This window comes from Arvicanthis niloticus, chromosome 4 (assembly GCF_011762505.2).
Source record: "Arvicanthis niloticus isolate mArvNil1 chromosome 4, mArvNil1.pat.X, whole genome shotgun sequence".
In the NCBI taxonomy this organism is placed as follows: domain Eukaryota; kingdom Metazoa; phylum Chordata; class Mammalia; order Rodentia; family Muridae; genus Arvicanthis; species Arvicanthis niloticus.
In genome coordinates, this window is record NC_047661.1 from 81,100,936 (window position 1) to 81,122,370 (window position 21,435).

Sequence of the window (21,435 nt, forward strand, 5' to 3'; positions counted from 1 at the left end):
GTCCTCATGGCTTGACTTCTACTAGCAATGAGAAGTATAGAACAAATTCTGAGAGACTGATTGAACAAATTCAGTAGACATGGTGGCAATTAGTTCCCAGAGCCTGACATCCATAGTCCCCACCAGAACCCCATCTCACAAGAGGGTGCTTTGCTCTCAGTTGAACGTGAAACTTGGAGGCTCAGGAAAGTTATGGCAATAAGGGGTTTTCCAGTTGGGCCAGATGGGAGGCCAGCCAGGACGGAGGGCAAAGCTGATTTGGAGTAACAAAAACTCTTTGCATGTGGCCCGCACTGGGATGAACAGTAATAGGTCTCCCCTTGCTTCACACAGACAAGAGCCCTTTGCCTGTGGTCCCCACTTTACTCTGAAGAAACCAGAAGAGACCAGGAAACTGGCCTGAGTTCATGGTCCCAAACACCAGGCCTAAGAAGCACCCTGGAGTCTGTGCCTCTGACTGCTTGTGTAAGAAGACAAGTTGTCAGGAAGCTGGCAAGGCAAGCCCAGTCAAGTCTGGCTCATTCCCATCTGGTCACAGGTTTGCTAATTTACATTCTTTTATTCATGGGCTAAGCTCATATATCAGGGGCTGATGATGCTTGCAGAAACTGTGCTAGGTATTTAGGAACAGAAAAGATAACACTTTTTCTGTGACCATCAATAATATTCTAAAAGTAAAGCCAGTAAGAGAGCAGACAGCTAGAATGGGTAGAGAAGGGCCCTAAGCTGCCACTAAGGGTGAGGAGGGGCTGGAGGGTTTCTGAGGTGATGAACAGACTCTGTCCAGAAGGAATAGAGGGTGGCTAGGGTAAGGCAAGGAGGGAAGAGGCTGATGTTCTAGACGGGAGATACTGAGGAGCAGGGAGATCTGGGTGAGCTTCAAAAACAATGCTGGTTGCCAAGTGCAGGAACTGGGCAGGAGAAGGATCCACTGTCAAGGAACTTGACCTTCATCTTCTAGGCCACCAGGAGCCTTCAGGAGCCTTCAGGAGCCTTTAGGAGCCTTCAGGAGCCTTCAGGAGCCATGGGTCTGTCCTCAGACTGGGAGCAGGGATCTAACTGGACACCTATGGTTACAAAGACACTACTGAGACCATGGACAGGAACTTCATTGCTTGGACCTCTGACCAGGAAGGGAATCTTTACAATATTCTCCTCCTCCTGGGTTAGCTCAGGAAGTCATGGTTTTTTCTACCCAGGAACATTCTCTAGAAAGATTTGACTTTAGGAATACTCAGGGGAGATGAGCTCAGAGCCTCCAGAATATTGTTTTGGTCTATGGCATTTTGTATACTGGAGTCCTAGATCTACAAGATATCTATGCTATCAGGTAGCCAGAATGTTCTTGAGTAGACACAGGCTTTGGCACTTTGAGACTAGAATCTGAATAATCGAAGCCAGTCACATAACTGCAGGGTTCCTGGTCACCAAGGGCTGTGAGCCTCCTTGGCATGTGATCATACACACCAACACCGAGAGAACCAAACACATTCCCAACAGCTCCATGGGGAGGAAAACTTGAAGGTCACCTGGTCTCTGGACTTTGTCCCATGTGTCTTTTCCACTTGCCAACGTTAATCTGCAGCTGTTTACTACAGTAACCTGGAACCAGGAGTAAAGGACCTCTTCTGAGTCTCTGCTAATGAGTCAGAAAGCCTGAGGCAGGTCTTGGCTCTCTGAAGTAAACTACACTCTACCGTGCAGGAGGAATCGAAGGTTAGAAAAACATACAGAATCTGGCATTTCATCCTGGGAGTAGTATATTAGGACTTCTACTGCTGTGATGAAACACCATGACTCAAAGCGACTTGAAAAGGAAAGGGTTAATTTTGTCTTGCAGTTGATAGTACTCCATCCAGGGAAGTCAGGGCAGGAACTCAATGTGGGAACTGAGGCAGAGGCCATGGAGCACCTGCTTATTGGGTTGCTTTCCACAGCTGACTCAGTTGGCTTCCTCCTTTCCTCCCCATCTCCCTCCCTCTCTTTCTCCCTTCCTTCTTCCCTCACACCCTCCCCTTTCTTTCCTTCCTTCTTCCTCCTTCCTTCTTTCCCTTTTTCCTTTCTATAGGGTCTCCTCACATAACTCTGTCAGGCCTCACATAACTATGAACTTGGTAGATAGACTAGGCTAGCCTTCAATTCATAGGGTTCCACCTGCCTCTGTCTCCCACATGCTGGAATCAAAGGCACGAACCACCATGACCATCAGCCTGCTTTCTTATACATCCTGGCTCTACCTGCCCAGGGACGGCACCACTCACAATGGGTTGGGCCCCTCTCACATCAATCATTAATTAAGAACATGCCCCAGAGGTTTGCTTAAAGGTCAGTCTATGGAGGCGTTTTCTCTGTTGTGGTTCTCAGATGACTCTAGCCTGTGTCACATTGACAAATAAACATAGGTCAAGTAGGTTTGACAGAGCAGGCTGCAATGATCAGTCCCGGAGAATGCTGGCCGATGTCTCCAGGTCATCCAAGGCCACTGTGCCCTTCTCCTAGTAGCCTGGGACTGGAGTATTCTTGCTTGGTTCTCACTTTAGTATCCAACAGAATTACACTTTCTTGCTTTCAGCATTCCCACTAACCTCAACTGTCCCCTTTCTATCCCTCCAATTTGTTTCTTTTGTTAGATAGTTATGATGACATTGTATAATTTTTAGGTACCATGAAGCAAAATTTACCCTGAACAACAGATGTGAGTTTCTGGTTGTTCTAGTTTGCTGTCTGTTACTGTGATAAACTTGGAAGAGAAAGCACTTATTTGGTTTACATAGCCCAGCCAGCCCATTATCCAGGCAAGTCAGAACAGAAACTCCAGCAGGAGCAGAGTCAGGAAGCCTGGGGGAACTCCGCGTACCTGTAGGCTTACTCCTTAGCTTTTGCTCAGCTACCTTTCTCACACAGCCGAGGGTCCACCTGCCTAGGGACAGTACTAACCACAGCCATCGGGTCCTCTTGCATCAGTTATCATGCCCACAGGTCAGTCTGATGGCGGCCTTTCTCCAGTGTAGTTCTCTCTTCCCAGATGTGTCAAGGTGACAGCCATGGTTAGTTAGTGCACCAGCAGGCTCTAGAAACGAAATCTGCTGCATAATAGTTACTCAAATAACCTGCTATGATACAGTGGGGAAATCAGGCTCCTCAGCATGGAGTCACACCTGACAGAAAACCTACGGGTCAATTTCTTGCGACTCCAAGCTTCTGTGCAGCCTTAGCCTCAGTTTCCATCCTTTCCCCTTCTGGTTTACAGAATGTGATAGACACGTAGTAAATGATGCTTACTTCCTGTATTGGTTGCTGTGACAAAGTATCTGACAAAAGTAACTTAAGGAAGGCAGGAAGGATTTGTCTTGGTTCACAGTCTGAAGGTACAGTCCACAATGCTGGGAATGTCATGGTAGACAGCTTGAGGCAGCCACAGCAACTCCAGCTGGGAGGGAGGGAGGGAGGGAGGGAGGGAGAGAGAGAGAGAGAGAGAGAGAGAGAGAGAGAGAGAGAGAGAGAGAGAGAGAGACATGCTAGTGTTCAGGAGAAAGCATGCCTTCGGCTACCATCTCCTTAGGAAGAAGTCATTTCCAGGTCATATGCTGGAGTGAAAAGCTCAAAGAAACTTGAACCCTGAGTTTAGACTTAAGTTGTGTCCTATTATTATGGAGGCCTTTAAAACAATCTCCAGGCTGTAATGAAATCTATGCCTAAGAAATGGGGGAAGAATACAAACACAAATATAAATAAAAATTATTCTTGGAAATGTCCTAGAATGGATATATAGATTTAAAGAAAAAGAAGGAGGAGGAGAAAGAAGAAGAGAGGAGGAGGATGAGGAGGAGGAGGAGAAGGAAGAGGAGAAGGAGGGCCTGTCACTTTGAAGCCAGATGCTCAGATAGTTTAACCAGAAGAGGAGAAATGTGAAGGAGAAAAAAATGTCTCCGTTTGGGATAGAATTGCACATCTGTGAGCACTGCTTATTTTAGAAAAATAGAAAGCTTGTTTTCCAGAAGAGAGATTTGAAGTCTGCAATTATTTGTTTATACAAGCTTCCCTTTGTGTCTCTAAAGGCAATGCTTTCAAAAGTCACAGAGGTGAAGAGAGGAGATTTCTCTGCTTTGCTGTCAAATTCAGCACAAACTTTAAGGCTACACAGAGCTGGAAGCATGAGAGATGGCCCTTGGCTCCCTGGAGGCAGGAAGGGGACGCCATCTACAGCAGCAACACTGCCTCCTCCTGGAAGCTTTGTGACTGACACAGGTCTGCTAGAGGGGTGGAAAAGAAGTGTCAGCAGATGCTGTGTAGAGACCAAGAGTGCAGACAGGTTTCTGGACATGCACAGGCCACCTCTATAGTGACAATCCTGAATGCCGGAGTGGGGAAGGCAGGAACGTGAGAGGGTCAGGGAAATGGAAGGAGACAGGGCTAAAAGTAGAAATGTTGGCAAACAAAAATATAGAAGTATTATCCACCAACTGAAGGAGCAGGAGATTTGGACTGTATGTAGTTCTAAGTGGTGACATTAACGAGACAGGAAGGTTGGGAACCCACCATGTGGCCGCTATGGAGAATTATCTGGCAGGCAGGCTGAACACGCCGTCCTTCTGTGGCTTGTCTGTCTCCTTGGACACTCCAGGGCCTAGATTAACTTTGGTCATTGCAAAGTTCTTGTCTTCCAACATTACTCCCAACCTGGACCCCCTTCCCAATACATACACACGTGCCCATGTCTCTTTTTTGTTTGACCTTGAAGAAGTTATTTAAGTTCTACAGTGATTCAAAAACTGTCAAAGACTGGGGTTCCACGGGCATTATGATGCCAATTGCCCATCAGTGATGCTGTAAGAGGTTGTTAAGCCTCAAGGCGAGGGCAGAAGGGAACTCAGCAATCCTGCTGAGTTATCTTCCAATTTGCAACTCAACTGGTCCCTGCAACCATATCCCTGCTAACTAATTCTCAACTGCTTCTTTTCCAGTTCCTGGTTTCTATCTAGGAGTGGGTGCTGGCACTGAGTCCGGAGCTGGAGAGATCCTGGAGCCAGTCCTTTAGTGCCCTGCCTTTAGTTTTCAGGAAAAAAGCTTGACTTTGAGAAGCCATGACTCTCCAGCTCTACCTTGGGCACCATCTGTCACCATCATCAAAATACTTAAGGGAGCTCAAAAAGGCACGGATGCATAATTTCCCATTTTCAAAATCAGCAAAGGGAACCTGCATCCCCACCACAGCCTCTTCTGTCAAGGGTGGGTCTTTTACTTTTGAAGTTAAATGGCTCCAGGAGTATCCTGTTTCAGTGGACCTTGGGTAAATTCACCTTATGTGAACAGCAGGGAGGACTGACAGAGAATTCTAACCCATAGGTGTCTGCATTTGCTTCATTGGTTGATCTACTTCCTTCCTTTCATCTTCTCATCGTTTGGGACAGGATGGGGTCTCATTCTGTACTTCAGGCTAGCCTCTAACTTGTGACTGACTACTCTCCTGCCTCAGTTTCCTGAGTGCTGGGACAATAGTCATATTTCACTACCCTCAGTGGTCTGAGTCTTTCTGTTCTTCAAAGCAAACATGAGGTGTGGGGAAAAAATCAGTTCAGAAATAGGAGTGGGAGAGAGAAAGAGAGGAAGAAAGGACGGAAGGAAAGAAGGAAGGAAGGAAGGAAGGAAGGAAGGAAGGAAGGGAGGGAGGGAGGGAGGGAGGAAGGAAGGAATTTGGAGTAGAATGGGCACTTATCTAGTAAGAGAGAAATGCATTGGAGACATTTGATTTTGAAGGCTATTCCAGAACTGTTTCTAGGATAATTCTGAAGGAAGAAGTTGAAGATGCCCAAGGGTGAGCATTTAGGAATTCAGATGAATTCATAAGAAGGATGGAGGCCCAAGAGCCTGAGTCTTTGCACATTGCAATATGGCCAGAACTGAGAAAGGACAAACTGATTTGTCATGCTACTTCAAACAGCTGCAGACGTTTTGCAGCAGGTGGTGTGGTGGTGGTGGTGGTGGTGGTGGTGGTGGTGGTGGTGGTGGTGGTGGTGGTGGTGGTGGTGGTGGTGGTTTGGAGGCTGCGGCTAGTCTGTGCACTGTGTATTTGGCTTGTAGTTCTCCAATGCTGGTCTTGGTCACCCAAACGTGTCCCTAGGCATTTCTGAGTGTTCCTTAACAGACCCAGTCATCCCTACTGACAGGGATTTTTTAAGGTAAGCTTGGGACCCTGTTGGTAGACTCACAAAGGCAGGGAGGAATCATGGGGAAGGAAGGCAAGGGGCTGCTGCCTCCAGACCTGGAAAATCGCTAATTCCCTTTGGATCTTACACGGCTCTTCTAAGGTGTCCTCAGGAGTACAAAACACCTCTCAGAGTCTTCTCTGGTTCCTGCATATCACTGTCCTTAATGGCTGTTTTGTCATTAACCCTTCAGCCTTTCCTTTGAGCTGGGCTGTTCGAGCAGTCCTTGATATCTCTCCAGAACCCATCTTCCCTGTCACCAGTGTACTGATGATATTCAGTGGTCACCTACTTACTCCATGAGTGCCATACAAGGTCTTTTTCAAACTGCCTGAAAGACGGAAGGAGACATTCTGTGTAGGCATGGGTGATTCCTTTTGCTCTGAAAATAGCACTTCCACTTTCTCTTGGCCAACAGCCACAGGAAACATTGTTGCTTAGAATGTCTCCTTGTAAGTGGTCCTCCAGAAACTCACAGAGTTGCTGTCTCACTACGAGATGGATCTTGCTGACTCAAATATTGAGAATGGGCCTACAAAGGTAACTTTCCTTTCTCTCTCCACCTCTCTGAAGTACCACAGTGCTTACCAGTTCCAGCCAGGGTTAAAATGTCTATATGAAGATGAATAGGGGTATATTTCCTAGAAGGATTTCCATGTTAAAAGTCCTTGTCGTAGCTAAATAAGAGTGTAAAGGACAGGCACGCAGTGGTCTCAGAAGATGGGGGCAGAATTCATTCATTCTGTAACCATTGACTTCCAACTGGATGTCAGGCAGAGTGCTCAGGTAGAGAGAGTGTGATCCTACCTAAGGGGGAGTTTATAGTCAAGCAAAACACACACACACACACACACACACACACACACACACACACACAGAAAGCATAGTAACAAGTGCACAGGTTTTTGTTGTTGAACACTCGGGTGAGTGAAGCAAGGTTCTCAGTGGCTTCTGAAGCCAGTAAGCGAGATGTCAATGGAAACTTTATAATAGATGTTTCTGTTCTAATCATTTGAGCCCAACTATCAATCCTAACATCTCAAAAAGTCAAACAGGCGTTCATGTGGCCCTGTTCTACTCATGGAGTAAGTCTGCCCTCGTGTGATGGGGGGCAGAAACCGGAACATTCTGAACAGCATTACTTCCAAAACCAAAAAGGACTGAATCTAGTTGCATCATAGGAAGGAGGAGACAACGAAGGAACATGTTAGACAACATCACAAGGAAACAAAGTCAAAAAGAGGGAGATTCTGTAGAGCAAAGAGCCTGCTTTCAAGAGATGGATCAAAGCGCTACCAATACGACTACTGATGATAGGAAGAAGACAGGGGTGTTAAGCATTAGTGGATTAACTGCTAAGCCAGTTAAGGGTCTTGTGTAGATAAGGTTTAGATTCGTCTTCAAACAAACTTGCTCTGAGAAAGATGTATAGGGACAATCACCAAACTTGCACACGGACAGATTATTAGATGTATTATCAACTTTTTGTGAATTAAAAATGACTCCTTATTTTAGATAGGAGAGAAAGATACCATACAGGAAATGGTATGATGTCCGTTTTAAGTAAAATATTCTAGATATATGACTTGTACAACCCAGAATGGAGTGGAAGGGAAAAAATTAACTATGGGAGGCAGGTCTTCCTTATTTATCATTATATAAATTGCCACACAGAGGGATCCCATTTACTCTAAGGGTCTGGCATAGAGTGATGTTTGTAGAAACCTGGTATCAATAATGTAGGTTATTGCAGATGAGGCCTTCCAGAGGGAAAAGGAGAACCACATAGGAGCTAAGATCTTGTATCACAGTGGTCTACAGGCCAGCAACATAGTCATCTCCTGGATTTTATTATTTTTTTCTTTCTGCATTTTAATAAGTGCAAAACCTTAGCCCCACATCAGACCCACTAAGTCTCAAATTATGCGTTAACAAAATTCCTTGGTAACTCATATGGTTGTGAAAGTTTGAGAAACGCTATTCTGAGTCGTGTCCGTCTGTTAATAAAGCTGCTTCATTTTCCACCTCTTAAATCTCCCTGTGATCAAATGTAAGATTTCATGCGGGGTCCCCTGAGAGCAGAGATCCACGCATTAATCTGCAGCAACACCTACAGCACTTCCCTCGCTAATGGCCGCTCTACCATTCATTCCTGGACCCCAGCCACACAACATCCTCCCTGCCATGCTTCCTAATTGGTAATCTGCCACCCATGACCTTGGCCAGATGGTGTACTGCCTTGGGACCCCTGGCCTCATCAGCTGATTCCACAGTCAGGCAGAACCATATTACAAAGAGAGGCTAGTGCCCGGAGCATCCATAGAGATGGATGGGCCCCCAAAGATTGTGGCATGCAATTAAAGGGAAAGAACTCTATTAAGAATTTTCAGGAGAGGCCAAGGCCCTCTATAGACAGAGGTCACTAGTCCTACCATTAATCTAGTCTTGCTTTGTCTTCCAAATAGAAAATACTTTACATATGAAGAACTATGAGTGGGCAAAGGGGCAGCTGCGGAGCGCTTTGGGTCCATTCATGAGTGGAAGTTTCTGCTCTGCTCCATTTTCCTATGGCAGAAAGGAAGGAAGGTGTATCTCCATGAATGTCATCCTCCCTTTTGAGCAGAACCAATTTGGGAGCAGCCTCTGGGCCCTCCTCATGATTAACTTTTGTTCATGCATGCGGCTGTAATGAATATTGATTTTGGTGACTGAGTCTGAGGAATTTCACACTTAATGTCTCAGTCAAGATGAGACAGGTGGTATCCCTTCCATTCTCAGGGAACTGGCAACCACACCACAGCCTCTTTGGTAGAGCATCCCAGGAGAAAGCGCTTCCATATTCCTCAGTATTTGCCACCAGCTGCTTGAGGAGCCAAAGGATGGAGCTGAGGAGTGGGGGAGGGAATGGGGGGCATGGTTTCCATGATGTGCTCTGGGCTCAAATTGCTTGAATTCACAATTTTTCTAGTTGTGTAGCACTGAAATCACCCACTGTGTGCCTCAGTTTCTTATACATAGAATGGGCAGTAGCTGTGACAGTACGTATAAAGCACTCAGTATAGCAGCTGGCACAGAGTGGGTGCTCTAATATCATGGACCGTGGCCTGTGCAAAGATACACTGTGTTCTAGCACTAGCCCTCCAGATAACCGAGTGCTTTATAATTCAGCCACACAAGTTAAGGGCAAAGTTTTGAGTCTGACTCTACTCAAAGTTAGCAGTGAGAGCCCACAGTCATAACCCCTAGCCACCCTTACTTCCAACACTTGGGACTATGGTGTTCCCAGGAGTTCTGTACTTAAAATCAAGACCTTTTGGTTCCATCATTTACTAGAACAATTCACATAATTCATTGAAAATGCTGGGCAAATAAAGTCTTGTGTTAATTAAAAATCAGAACGGGCCATTGTTTTAGAATCAGTCTCTGCACTAGGCCACCCACAAAGCAAACTAAAAATTCATAATGGAGTCACTCATATTAAAGTTCCAAATCGTTACTATGCTGTGGTTAAGCTGTTTAACTGACCATTAGGGGATATTGGGGGAAGATGGCAAACAACAAGTTTTTGCCAGTATGATAATAAAGCTCCCCTCGCCATAGTCCTTAGTACAAGATGTAACGTAGCCAGACCTGGTGATGCTGGCAAGTAATCCCGGCATGAGAAGGCAAAGTCAGGAAGATTTTGAATTCAAGATCAACCTGGGTTGTGTAACAAGATCCTGCCTCAAAACAAAAACAAATGTCAAATCACACACACACACACCACACACCACACACACACATATACTACACACATACATACACGACACACACATACACAAACACACACACTACACATAGACACTGTACACGACACACACATAACATGCACACACATACACACAAACACTATACACACACATACACACTACACATACACACCACACACACTATACACACACACACACACACACACACACACACACACACACACACAATGTGCATAGGACTGAGGTTGATATTTCTGCCTCAGTTTCATTGCTTACGTGGGAAGTACCTAACAGCTAACAGTTTTTCTTAGACTCTCTTTCCTACAGCCCTTCTTTGTGTGTGAAACCAACCTCTTCAATTTGGCCCTGTGAAGTGTTGTTTGCTTCTAGAATTAAAAGTAAAGTCTATTAGATTTCCAAATTGTTGTGCATTGGTCCTTTGACAATGACGGAGAGCTTCAATTCGAAAACAGCCAAATGGAAGAACACAGCTCCAGAGGACTCTTGGTTCCTGTCTGGGGGGAGGCAGGGTTGCCAATCCCCCTGCACTTCAGATGCAGCATCAGGAGTTCTTACCCCAGCTTCCATCACATAGCTGAGATTGACTAAGTCATTGGCTGTGGGGTTGAACTCCATCTCTGGCTCTCCTCAGAGGTGAGGATGGGGTTGAGAAGTTTGGTGCCTCTGGCCTGACTCTTCCTCCCTTGAAGTCTTCCAAGATCCCGTCTTGAGCCATCTCATTAGTATAAACTTCTGAGTGAGCTTATGATCCTAGGCTTCTATGGAAACAAAAGGTGCTTTTAACCACTTAGAAAAGTCCACAGGGTTTTACATGGTGTGTGGTGTGGGGATGGGGCACTAGAGAGATAGTTTAAGAGTTATAGAGGTTCAGAGTTCAGTTCTTAGTGCCCACACAACACAGCTCACAACAATCTGTGACCTCTGCAGACACTGCACTCATATGCACAAAGCCACACACACACCATCCACAACACATACCATCCACACACACAGAGACCACACCCCTACACCACACCCCCACAGACAATAACCCCCACACACATCTAAACCCCACACCACACACACACACACACACACAGAGTCTCAGTCAGAGTTTCTATTGCTGTGATAAAACACCATGACCAAAAGCAACTTGGAATGGAAAGTTTGTTTTGCTTACACTTTCACATAACAGTCTATCATCAAAGAGAGTCAGGGCAGGAATTTAAAGCAGGAACTTGGAAACAGAGACTGGAGCAGAAGCCATGGAGGAGTACTGCTTACTGGCTTGCTCCCCATGGCTCACTCAGTCTGCTTTCTTATGTACCTCAGGACCACCAGCCCAGGGATGGCCCCACACACAATGGGCTGGGTTGTCCCACATCAATTATTTTAATTAAGACAATGTCCCCACAGGCCAATCTGGGTGGACATTTGGTTCCTTTACTTAAATGACTCTAGCTTGTGTTAAATTGACAGAAATCTAACCAACACACACACACACACACACACACACACAGAGAGAGAGAGAGAGAGAGAGAGAGAGAGAGAGAGAGAGAGAGAGAGAGAGAGAGAGAAATAGCCTCTGCCGAGTACCAGGACAAAGAGCTGTTGGCTGCTGCTTTATGCTTTTATCTTGAGTCGGGTCCTGGGTTTGGTCTTAGGCAGCAGAGATGTAAGAAAGGAATTATCTTTTCAGGAGTTTTCTTTAAACTCTCATTTCAGGAGGAGCCCAGCTTTACTCCCAGGAGAATTGCCACCAGGCAACTCCCACTGGGTTATACCCAATCACATTTCCCCACAGCTGGCCATTTTTTTAATAGATCCTAAGATAAAAATAGAGTTTTCCTGGGTCTGTTGGTCTTCAGTTTGAAGTCTCATAGTGTAAAACTGTGAGTCAACACAGTTGCTACAGTTTTTGTTAACCTGCTGTCTGTGACAGGTGTGTTGGCCCTTCTGGCTTTGTGAGGAGGAGGCACTGAGCCCCTCTGTGTGCACGGTGCTATCTTTAGATTTCCAGTGTTCTTAAAGTGTGACTGCTGTCCCCACCTCACCCTCGGTGAGGCAGCACACGCTGTGTATGACACTTTTGTTTAGCGATGAGAGTTCATGGAAAACTAATTCTGTTAGCACACAAATTTCTTTTGTAACCAAGAATTCAAGAATGCATCTCTTCTGAAAAGCCAGTGAATTCAAATTCCTACTTTCCTTCAGGGACAAAGGAGAAAACCTGGATTGGGTAAATGAATTCAGCTCTCTGTCATTATGCTGAGGATCATGTCCCCTGTGGACCAGCAGGGCGTGGTTTTCATTCTGGGCCAAAACACCAACCTGGCTACCTGGGGAATAAAAGCGCATTTTAAAATTAGCAAAAATAAATAATGAGGAAAGAAAATGCTGTGTTCAAAAACAAAAACAACGGGCGATGTCATTCAGTGGTAAGGCTTAACCTGTACAAGGCCCTGGGCTTGCTTCTCAACACATACATATAAACACACACACACACACACACACACAAGAGGGAGACAAGGAGAGAGACACACAGAGATACAGAGACAGAGGCAGACAGAGACAGGGATAAAGGCAGAGAGAGACAGACACAGAGAGACAGAGGCCGAGAGACAGACACGGAGAGACAGAGAGACAGAAAGACATAGACAGAAAGATAAAGACGGAGAGACAGAAAGACAAAGGCAGAGAGAAAGAGAGAGACCGAGAGACACAATGACAGAGACAGACAGAGAGAGACAGAGAATGTGGAAGCTGATGGGGACGGCCTTTTGTTAGTCCTCTCTGACTGTTCCCTCTCTGCTTTCTCTTCTGCTTGTGTGCATTAAGTGACTGCTGACAATATAGTGAACCTGACCATTTCTAAGACAGCATTTCACCAAGATGGTCAAACTGTGCTTCACTGAACTTCCAAAGCTCCCTCATCAGTTCTGAGGAGCCTCTCCTTTTCAGAGACCACACATCCCCAGTTTACTGAGGTGGCTTGCTGCATTTGCCACTGATGGCCCCTATCCCAGTGTCTTGAATGTGTTTCTTTACAAAACTTTCTTGGGTGATGCCAGTTCCTAGGAGATCCTGTAATAATCTTCCTTTAAAAAGAAAAAAAAAAAAAAGATTACTTTTACGTGTAAGAGTGTTTGCCTGCATACATACGTCTGTGTGCCAGATTTGGCCTGGTAGCTGCAGAGGTAGAAAAGGCTATCAGATCCTCAAGAGTTAAAGTGTTTGTAAACTGCCACATTTGTGCTGGGCATGGAACCGCAGTCCTCTGGAAGAGCAGCCAGTGCTCTTAACCTCTGAGTCATCTCTCTAGCCTCGTGATAACATTTAAAACTCTTCCCAAACCTGAGCTCTTCCCTTCCCTAAATATGTAGAAACCTAAACTTCCTAACTTCCTAAGTCTCCATTTGTGAGTCTCTTCTCATAAGAGTGCAACCATCAGCGTTAACTCTAGAGAAAACAGAATCTACTCTCCAAGAAAAAGAAGAACCGGCAGGTATAAAACTGCGGCACAGCCGTGGGGACGGCCAACTTGAAAAGTAAACTTTGTCAGACCAAAACCAACCAACCAAACAAAAACAAAGCAAAACAAAACAAAAGAGATGCCAAGTTATTTTCCGTGTTGGTGAGGGGACTTAATGGGAAGCTCAGGGAAGGCTCCAGGAAGTCCTCTGGCCATCCAGGGGTCTAGTGGCTCTTCTGTGGCATTGACTGGAAGAAGCCCTTTCTTGTCCACTGAACACTGCAGTGTTTTCCTAGACTCTGCCTGGGAAGTAAGGGAAGATCGTCCTTCTCCCTGTTGTTTCGGTGTGAATCAGCTGTATTCGAATTTTATGCAAAGTAAGTGAAAGCACTTGTCTTTTAGTAATTTCTTTTAATGAAAGTCTTGTACAGCAGCCCAGACAGGTGGGTCACTCTGTACATCTCAGTACAATCAAAGCGCTTTCTTTTTCATCCTTTTTATATTTTCTGTTTTCCAATCTAGACTTCTAAATGTAGTCATTGGAGGGGGGAAAAGATAACCTAAGCCTTTGGGCCTAATGTAGGTTTTTTTTTTTTAATTTGGTTTTTAAAAAATAAATAAATAAAAAATGACATTGGCCTGACTTCTTTTGTCTGAATAAAAGCTTAAGCCCAGTGTAAAAGGGCTGCATGTGCTGAAATGTTGCCCAAGGATATATGTTATTATCCCTCCCCCCTTGACCAGCAGGGTCTCCTTCTCGTTCCCTCTCAGCCTTTTGTTTGAACAGATGGGGTTGGGGAAGCTGGGGAAAGAAAGGCATTCTGTTCTCATTAACTCTCCCCATACACAAACACAACCTGGGCTTCAGGGACTCAGAAAAGGGACAGCTCCCACTTCATTGCCACTGAGACCCCAAGTAGGAGATACAAAGAAAGCCGCTGAGGACAGACATCACCATATCAATGCGACTGCCAACCAGAGAGATTGCGTTTATGGATGGTTTTAGACATATACTCAAAATGAAACAAAACAAACAAGCAAACAAAGCAAAAAACCCACCCATGTCTCTGCCTAACATGGGACACAGGCAATTACTATTTGAAAAAACTACACAAACCTGAAACATACACTTTACTTCAATGTATTACTTTCAGACATTCTTTCATCTTATATAATGATATCTTAAGAGTACGATAATAAATGTATGGTGACAAATGAAGTTATTCTGTGAACTATTTGGTTATTTTACTTTATATGTGATAGAGTTAAAAACCACAAAGATGAAGAGATAGAGTAGTGCAAGCTTTTTCATTTTAATGTGGTATAAAAATGATGATTAAAGTTCTCTCTGTGTGCGATCTTGCCTATTGGAATATTCCTGACGAAGAAAAAAAAGTCACAAAAAATTAAAAATATGATCTTAATGCTGAATTGCTCCCTTTACAAGCCTTCTGAAAGTCTAAGAATTCCATAGTGTTTTGAAGAAAAGAGTAAAGGTTCAGAGAATGAAGTGAGATTGTCTGTCCTGGTGAGTTAATTCACAGGCAGGCTCTCTTCTCTCTGGGTTACAGAATTGTTGGTCCTCCTGATTTTCTGTCTCTGCCTATCCTCACTACTGGGATGAGGACACTGGGGGGCTGGGGGGCGGGGATGCTTCTCATGGGTTGGGGCACATGAGCTTCCAATGTCAGGTGCTTGTCCTCAGGAAGGTAAGGAAGAAGACAGCCCTGCCCAGGAGAGATGCATTTATGCTTCTAGTACCTTCTAACATCAGAACACATACTGAGAAATGAGGTGTTTCTCAGGGTTTCAGACCAGTGAAAAGTCCCTTCTCCCTAATACACACAAAATGGACTGCCTGGCCTCTTTCATTTTTACTTTTAAAATTGTATGTATTTGTTTGTTTATTATTCCATATGTGTGCGTGAGAGAGAGTGTTGGGGGGGGGAGTGTGTGTGCCCCTGTGTGTATGTCTGTGTGCATGTGTGTGTTTGTGTGTTTGAGAGAGAGAGGCAGGGAATGCGTGTGTTTATGTATGTGTATGTGCATCTGTATGTGTGTGTGTGTGAGAGAGAGAGAGAGAGAGAGAGAGAGAGAGAGAGAGAGGAGTGTGTATGTCTATGTTCCTGTGTCTGTGTGCAAGCATGTGTGTGTGTGTGTGTGTGAGAGAGAGAGAGAGAGAGAGAGAGAGAGAGAGAGAGAGAGAGAGAGCGCATGCACCAAATCTAGCAGGCTGGAGCAGTATCTCTCTTTCCTCCAGGGGTTCCAGGGACAGCTCTGGCTGTGAGGCTTGTACAGCAGGCTTTTTACCTGCTGAGACATCTCTCTGGCCTTGTCTGGCCTCTTTACTGGTGGATCTCTGAACAGGATTGGGATATTTGTCTCAAATGAGAAGGCTTTTCTAGAGGATAACCAATCCTTCCGAGTTGCATCAAACGTATCTTGGTGTCTGTTGTTATCATTCAGGTCAGGGTACTTTACTGACATAATAAGTCCCCAGTTTGAGTTTGTGATCAAAAGTAGATGGAGGACAATTTTTATCCTTTGTCAGCAATTGTTAAATCATGAACTCAAGGCTCCAAGTGACCTGTCAGAAATGAAAATGGTCAACTTCCAGATGACCTCAAATGGTGTGGATGTTCAGAGGAGCCGCTCAGGCTTTGCCTGTTTGCTTCCTGCAGAATGGAAAAAGACGTAGCTTCGGACTTCCGCTGGCAAGCTGGGCGTAGCTCACAACACTTTCAGATTAGCCAGATGAGGGCAGACTATAAATTGGATAAATGACTGCACAGGAGAAAGGCCAGTGATTAAGAGGCAGCTCATCTCAAGGGGAGACGTCTGGCAGGGTACAGCAGGGTCAGAATGGGACTTGGTCCTGCTTAATACTTTTATCACATATCTGAAGGGGGAAAGGAAGCACATCAAGACGACTCTGCAGATGGCTACCCACTGTAGAGGAGCTGCAGATGGGGAGGAGCAGAAAGGGGATTATGGAGTTGGAGTTTCAGCAGCTAGAAAGGGTGGTTAGAAATGTCTGAAAACCCAGGGGTGAGACTACCATGGAGACTGATGCCTTCAGGATAGTAGGGTGTAGTGTTGCTGCCGGGATTTGAAAGTGCCCTTGCAAGGGTCTTTAGCAGAGGCAAACTCTGGGGTCTGCTTGCTGGGAGACATGTGTTGTCTCAGGTGTTTGGATAGCAAGGTAAAGAAAGATCTTTTGTACCTGGGACTGTGAGACTGTGTTGGTTGGGTTTTGTCAACTTGACCAAACTTAGACATATCTGGGAAGAGGGAGTCTTAACTTAGGAAAATGTCTCCCTCAGACTGGCCTGTAGGCAAGCCTATGGGAGCATTTTCTTGATTTGATGGATATGGGAGGATGCAGTCCATTGTGAAAATGCTACTCCTGGGTAGGTGGTCCTGGATGCTGTAAGAAAGCAGGCTGAGCAGGCCCAGGTGAGCTAGTCAGCAAGAACTCCTCCCGAACCTTTACTTTATTTAGTTCCTGCTTCTAGGTTCATTGCTCCTGGAGTCTCTTTCTTGACTTCTCTCAATGGTGGAGTGCGAGCTGAGAGTAAGTTGAAATAAACCCTCTTCTTCCCAAGCTGCATTTGGCTATGGTGCTTTAACACAGTCATGGAAACCCTAAGACACTGTTATCATTACACCACTGAATATTGCTGTAAAAAGACAAAGGAGGTGGGGTTTGCTGGAAAGATGACTCAACAGTTAGAAGGGAGTGCTGGAAAGATGACTCAGCACTTAGAAGCACGTGTTGCTTTTGCAGTGGACCCTAGTTCAGTTCCAAGCACCCATGCTGTGGTTCACAACCATCTGTAACTCTAGCTCCACGGCATCTGATGCCTTCTTCTGACCTCCTGTGTACCAGGGGTGAACATGGTACACCTGTATCCATGTAAGCAAAACACTCACACATATGAAAATTCAACTTAATTAAAAAAAAAAAAAAGACAAAGAGAATTCAAGTTTGAATCTCTGAGTTCATGAAGGTATTCAGTGAATGGTGGTTGGGGTATTAGTGGTATTAGGGTTCTGTGGGCTCTTCTGGGGGGATTCCAGCCTCTTGTGTCCCCAAACAAGGAACTGGATAAGGGTACATGGACATTAGCAGGAGCAGGGGCTGCTTATTAATAGATGGCACACTTGTGTCCAAGGAAGAAGACATGGGCCAGAACAAAGAAAGAGTTTAGTAGCACTAGTGCAATGCTGGCCAAAGAATGGGGTCCTATATGTCACACATCTGTCTTTTGAGTTCATCTGCCAAACACTGGATTTCTTGATCATGCTTTGTTTTCTATATGCAGTTCAACATACAATTTCATGCATCACATGTCTCATTAGCATCTTAAGTTTTCAGCCAGGGGAATGAGTTTTGTTTGTAATGAGTCACAGGTCACCTTCAGACACGGGCATGACTGCACTGGGCCAGCCAGTTTTACTTAGTCTGGGCAAAAAGGGACAGTGAGGCGTAGGGACATGGAGGGAGGGATTGAAGGAAAGTTCCAGCCTTTCTCTTTGCCAACCAGGTTCTTCTCCTCTGTCAATTACACAGCCTTTGTGTAATGTCTTCTAGAGCTCGGTCCTGCAGTATTCTCCTGCCTCAATTGAAAGCACAAAGAAGACTAGAAGGTCTTGGCTCTGGGCCACAGGGACCTGCAAAAGGCCATTTGTAGACATGCATAGCCAACCTTTTGTCTCCAGAGTCTGGCACTCAGGATGGCTTGGTTTCTCCCATGTATAGTTTGTTCAAATCTTCTCCAAAGGAACTGTGACTTGGCAGCCTGGTCTTTCTAGGACTCCAGGTTCCCAATGTCCCTACGACTACCCTGCTCCCAAAGAGTTTCTTCTTTATTTGTTGACCTAAGAAAGGTTTTCAGCAACATGTTAGACCCTGATGTGCTCTGCTCTGTGAGGCTCCCCACTCATAACTCAGGATCCTGTCTCCCAAATAACAGATAGTTCCTTAAATGGTTTGATGTGCAGTAAAGTAGACTACTTACCAAGCTCCAGCCATCCACTGTAGGCGTTCTCTTTAGTTATGATATGACAATGATAAGAGTCACAGCTGTCTCCTCATGTTGCTTTAGGAGTTAGATGAAGTGGACACCTCCAAGTGACCATGGCAGCATAGCCCAGAACTGCCACCAGCAACCTAAAGAGTTCCCCTTAATTTTTTAGGGACTCTGGCTTAGGTAAAGCCAGATTGTTGACCTTGCTAAAGAAGAGAATTTTGAGATGAGTCAGAATGAAGTAAAGTCAGACTTATCAAAAGACAGTTTTAACATAGCTCTTAAACAAAGGGCTTAGAAGAAGTGCACAAGGAGGGAGAGCTTGGGTGTGGGCTTCTCAAAGGAGAGTCTTGCTTATTACAGTGATGACTGGATGCAGGATTTTGGTAGCTTTGGGAGTTTCATTGTCCAGTGGGTTTCTAAAGGTATTTCCCTGCCTCTACCTCTACTGTCATTTTTTAATTTTGAGATTATATGGTGGCTTCAAAGGTGCCTTAGATGCCATTACAACCAAGTAATATAAAATCAGGAACCACTAGGGGACTAGGACATGTCCTGTTACTGTAAATAGGGTTTCTGGTGAGTCTTAGAGAATTAAGGTTTACATCTTGGAGGAGAAAAAAAGCCTTGAGTAATCTTTAATTGTGTGTGTTGGACATCTTGATTCGTAGCAGGACATAGGCTTCAGGCAGACTTTGGGGTCCTCATGATTTTCTCTGCCTTCCCACCTGCACTACAAGCCCGTCCCCAGTGTCTGGGCACACAGCAAGAGCTTAGTGTGTGCCTGCACAGCTTTCGCACTGATACATACTCACAGTCACACCCTGATAGCATTTTTCAAAAAGGGGTTTTAGAAGTATTCTCCTTTGGCTTGCTTGCAATGTGACTTTATGCTCTAGGAACAGTATCTGTACATAGAAGGGGTATTTTCCTATAGAAGCCCCATGACCCTTTTCACCTTCAGACAGGTATTGACATATGCAACCCTATTTCCTCACTGTGAACAGGATTATTCTATAACATTCTTGTCCCTCTGATCTCAACCCAGCCTGTCCTTCCACTCTGCTTACTCCAAGCCTTCACAGGGAGCCTTCTGGGCATGCATGGTCACCTGCCATTGTCCCAGCATCCAGGGCAGATTACCTGTCCCTCCCACCTCACAGCATTGGACTTTATGCCTCTTTGGGTTATCCCGTTGTGCATAATAAACGCCAACCATTCTTGGTAAGAACCAAGGCAGATACTTCTGTGAAGCCTTTCAGAGTCACCTCCTTCCCACTCCTGGGTCCTCACTGTGAGAATGCCTGTTTATCTGTCTCTATTTTGAGAGCTCCTGCTGTGGTACTGTTCTCAGTTTGTTTGAAGACTTATTTTTATTTATGTACATATGTGCACGTCTATGTGTGGGTATGCACAGAAGCACACGTGTGATGATGTTGTCAGAGGCAGAAGGGTGTGGGACCCCCTGGAGCTAGAGTTACAGGTGATTATAAGCTGCCAAACATGGGTGCTGGGAATCAAACTCAGGTCCTCTGTAATAGCAGTAAGAGCTCTTAACTGCTCAGTGATCACTCCAGCACTTGCTTTTATGTTCTGTTCTTTTTTTCTTCACAATGTCTCCTGTAACCCGGGTTAACTTCAAGTTCTCTATTCAGCTGAGGATGACCTTGAACTTCTGATCTTACTGTTTCTGCTTTCTGAATGCTAAGATTACAGGCAGTCACCACCATGCCCAGCTAGTAATTTTAATCCAAAAGCTTCGGTTCTAGCAACCATCATGGGTTATACTTGCCTGTCTATCCCTGACTTGTCAATTAAAGAGACGGGTAACAATTAGAGGGGATTTGTTTAATATGGCCACTTAGGAAATATGAATAAATAATAGGATCCAGTGTGCCCAAGTCTGTCTGTCAGGGACAGGGGTTTAAGTTTAAATAGAGGACAAGAGGTGTGTATAACTAAGTAGTCCTGGCCAAGGTATGGCCCCTCCCATCACTGACCGTCATTGCTCAGCTCAGGTATTTTAGGTATTTCAAGGTGGTCGGAAGTCGATAGCCAGCTAAGCTATTAATTGCTGAAACAGCAGACTTGCCTTCATGGATACTTGACCATGTTTGGTGAAGTGAGAGAGATCCTGAGAGGTTTCACTCTTCCTGGTGTTCAGGGAAAAGTGATGGGATTTGGGGACTTAGTTCAGTGGTACAGAGCTAGCCTAGGAGAACAAGGGGTCAGCTCTGAAAATAAGTAAGTTCTCGGAGGCCAACAGGAACGGCCAATAGCTTATCTCTGTGACGTCAGCCTAAGCACAGGGATGAAATGAAATACCAGGATTCTAGTTGCCATGCAGGTCTGCATGGAGCCAGCGATTTTTTTTTTTTTCTCCAAAAACTGCATCCTCGAGTGTCTGTTTCAAGACATCTGGTTTACCCGAAGTTCCAAACCTAAAGTTTCTCTCATGGAAGGCCCTCAGAAGTGTTTGGAAGTGTTTGTTGAGAGTTCTAGCTAGATTTGTTAAACTGAACAGAGGACGAGACAGCAGGAGGAAATTCAAGGATCCTCTTAAGGAAAGAGGTTAGATCTGAGGTCTGGAGACAGGATCTGGTCTGTGCACTCCGCCCCCTGTTGGAGAAAGAGCGAGCTGCAAGCGCCTTTGACTTGAATCAGGGGACCGGGATGCTGGCTGCCTAAGTGAATTGAATGGCAGATAGCCCAGCCTAGGAGAGGTGCTGGAAGGAGGCTCGCACTGGCCCTCTCCCCTGCCTCCCGTGCAGCAGTCCACATCTGTCCTGGGACAGGCACACAGACTGTGTAATCAGGCTCAGCTGGTAATCAGGAAAGTGCCGAACAGACGCTAGACTAAATTATCTCCCTGTCCCAGACAAAGTGGCCTTGCAGATGAGGGTTAAAACCAGACATGGTAGAAAAAACAAAGGAAGGAGAGTGGCAGATGCTAAGGAACACCTGGCCAGTGGCCGGCT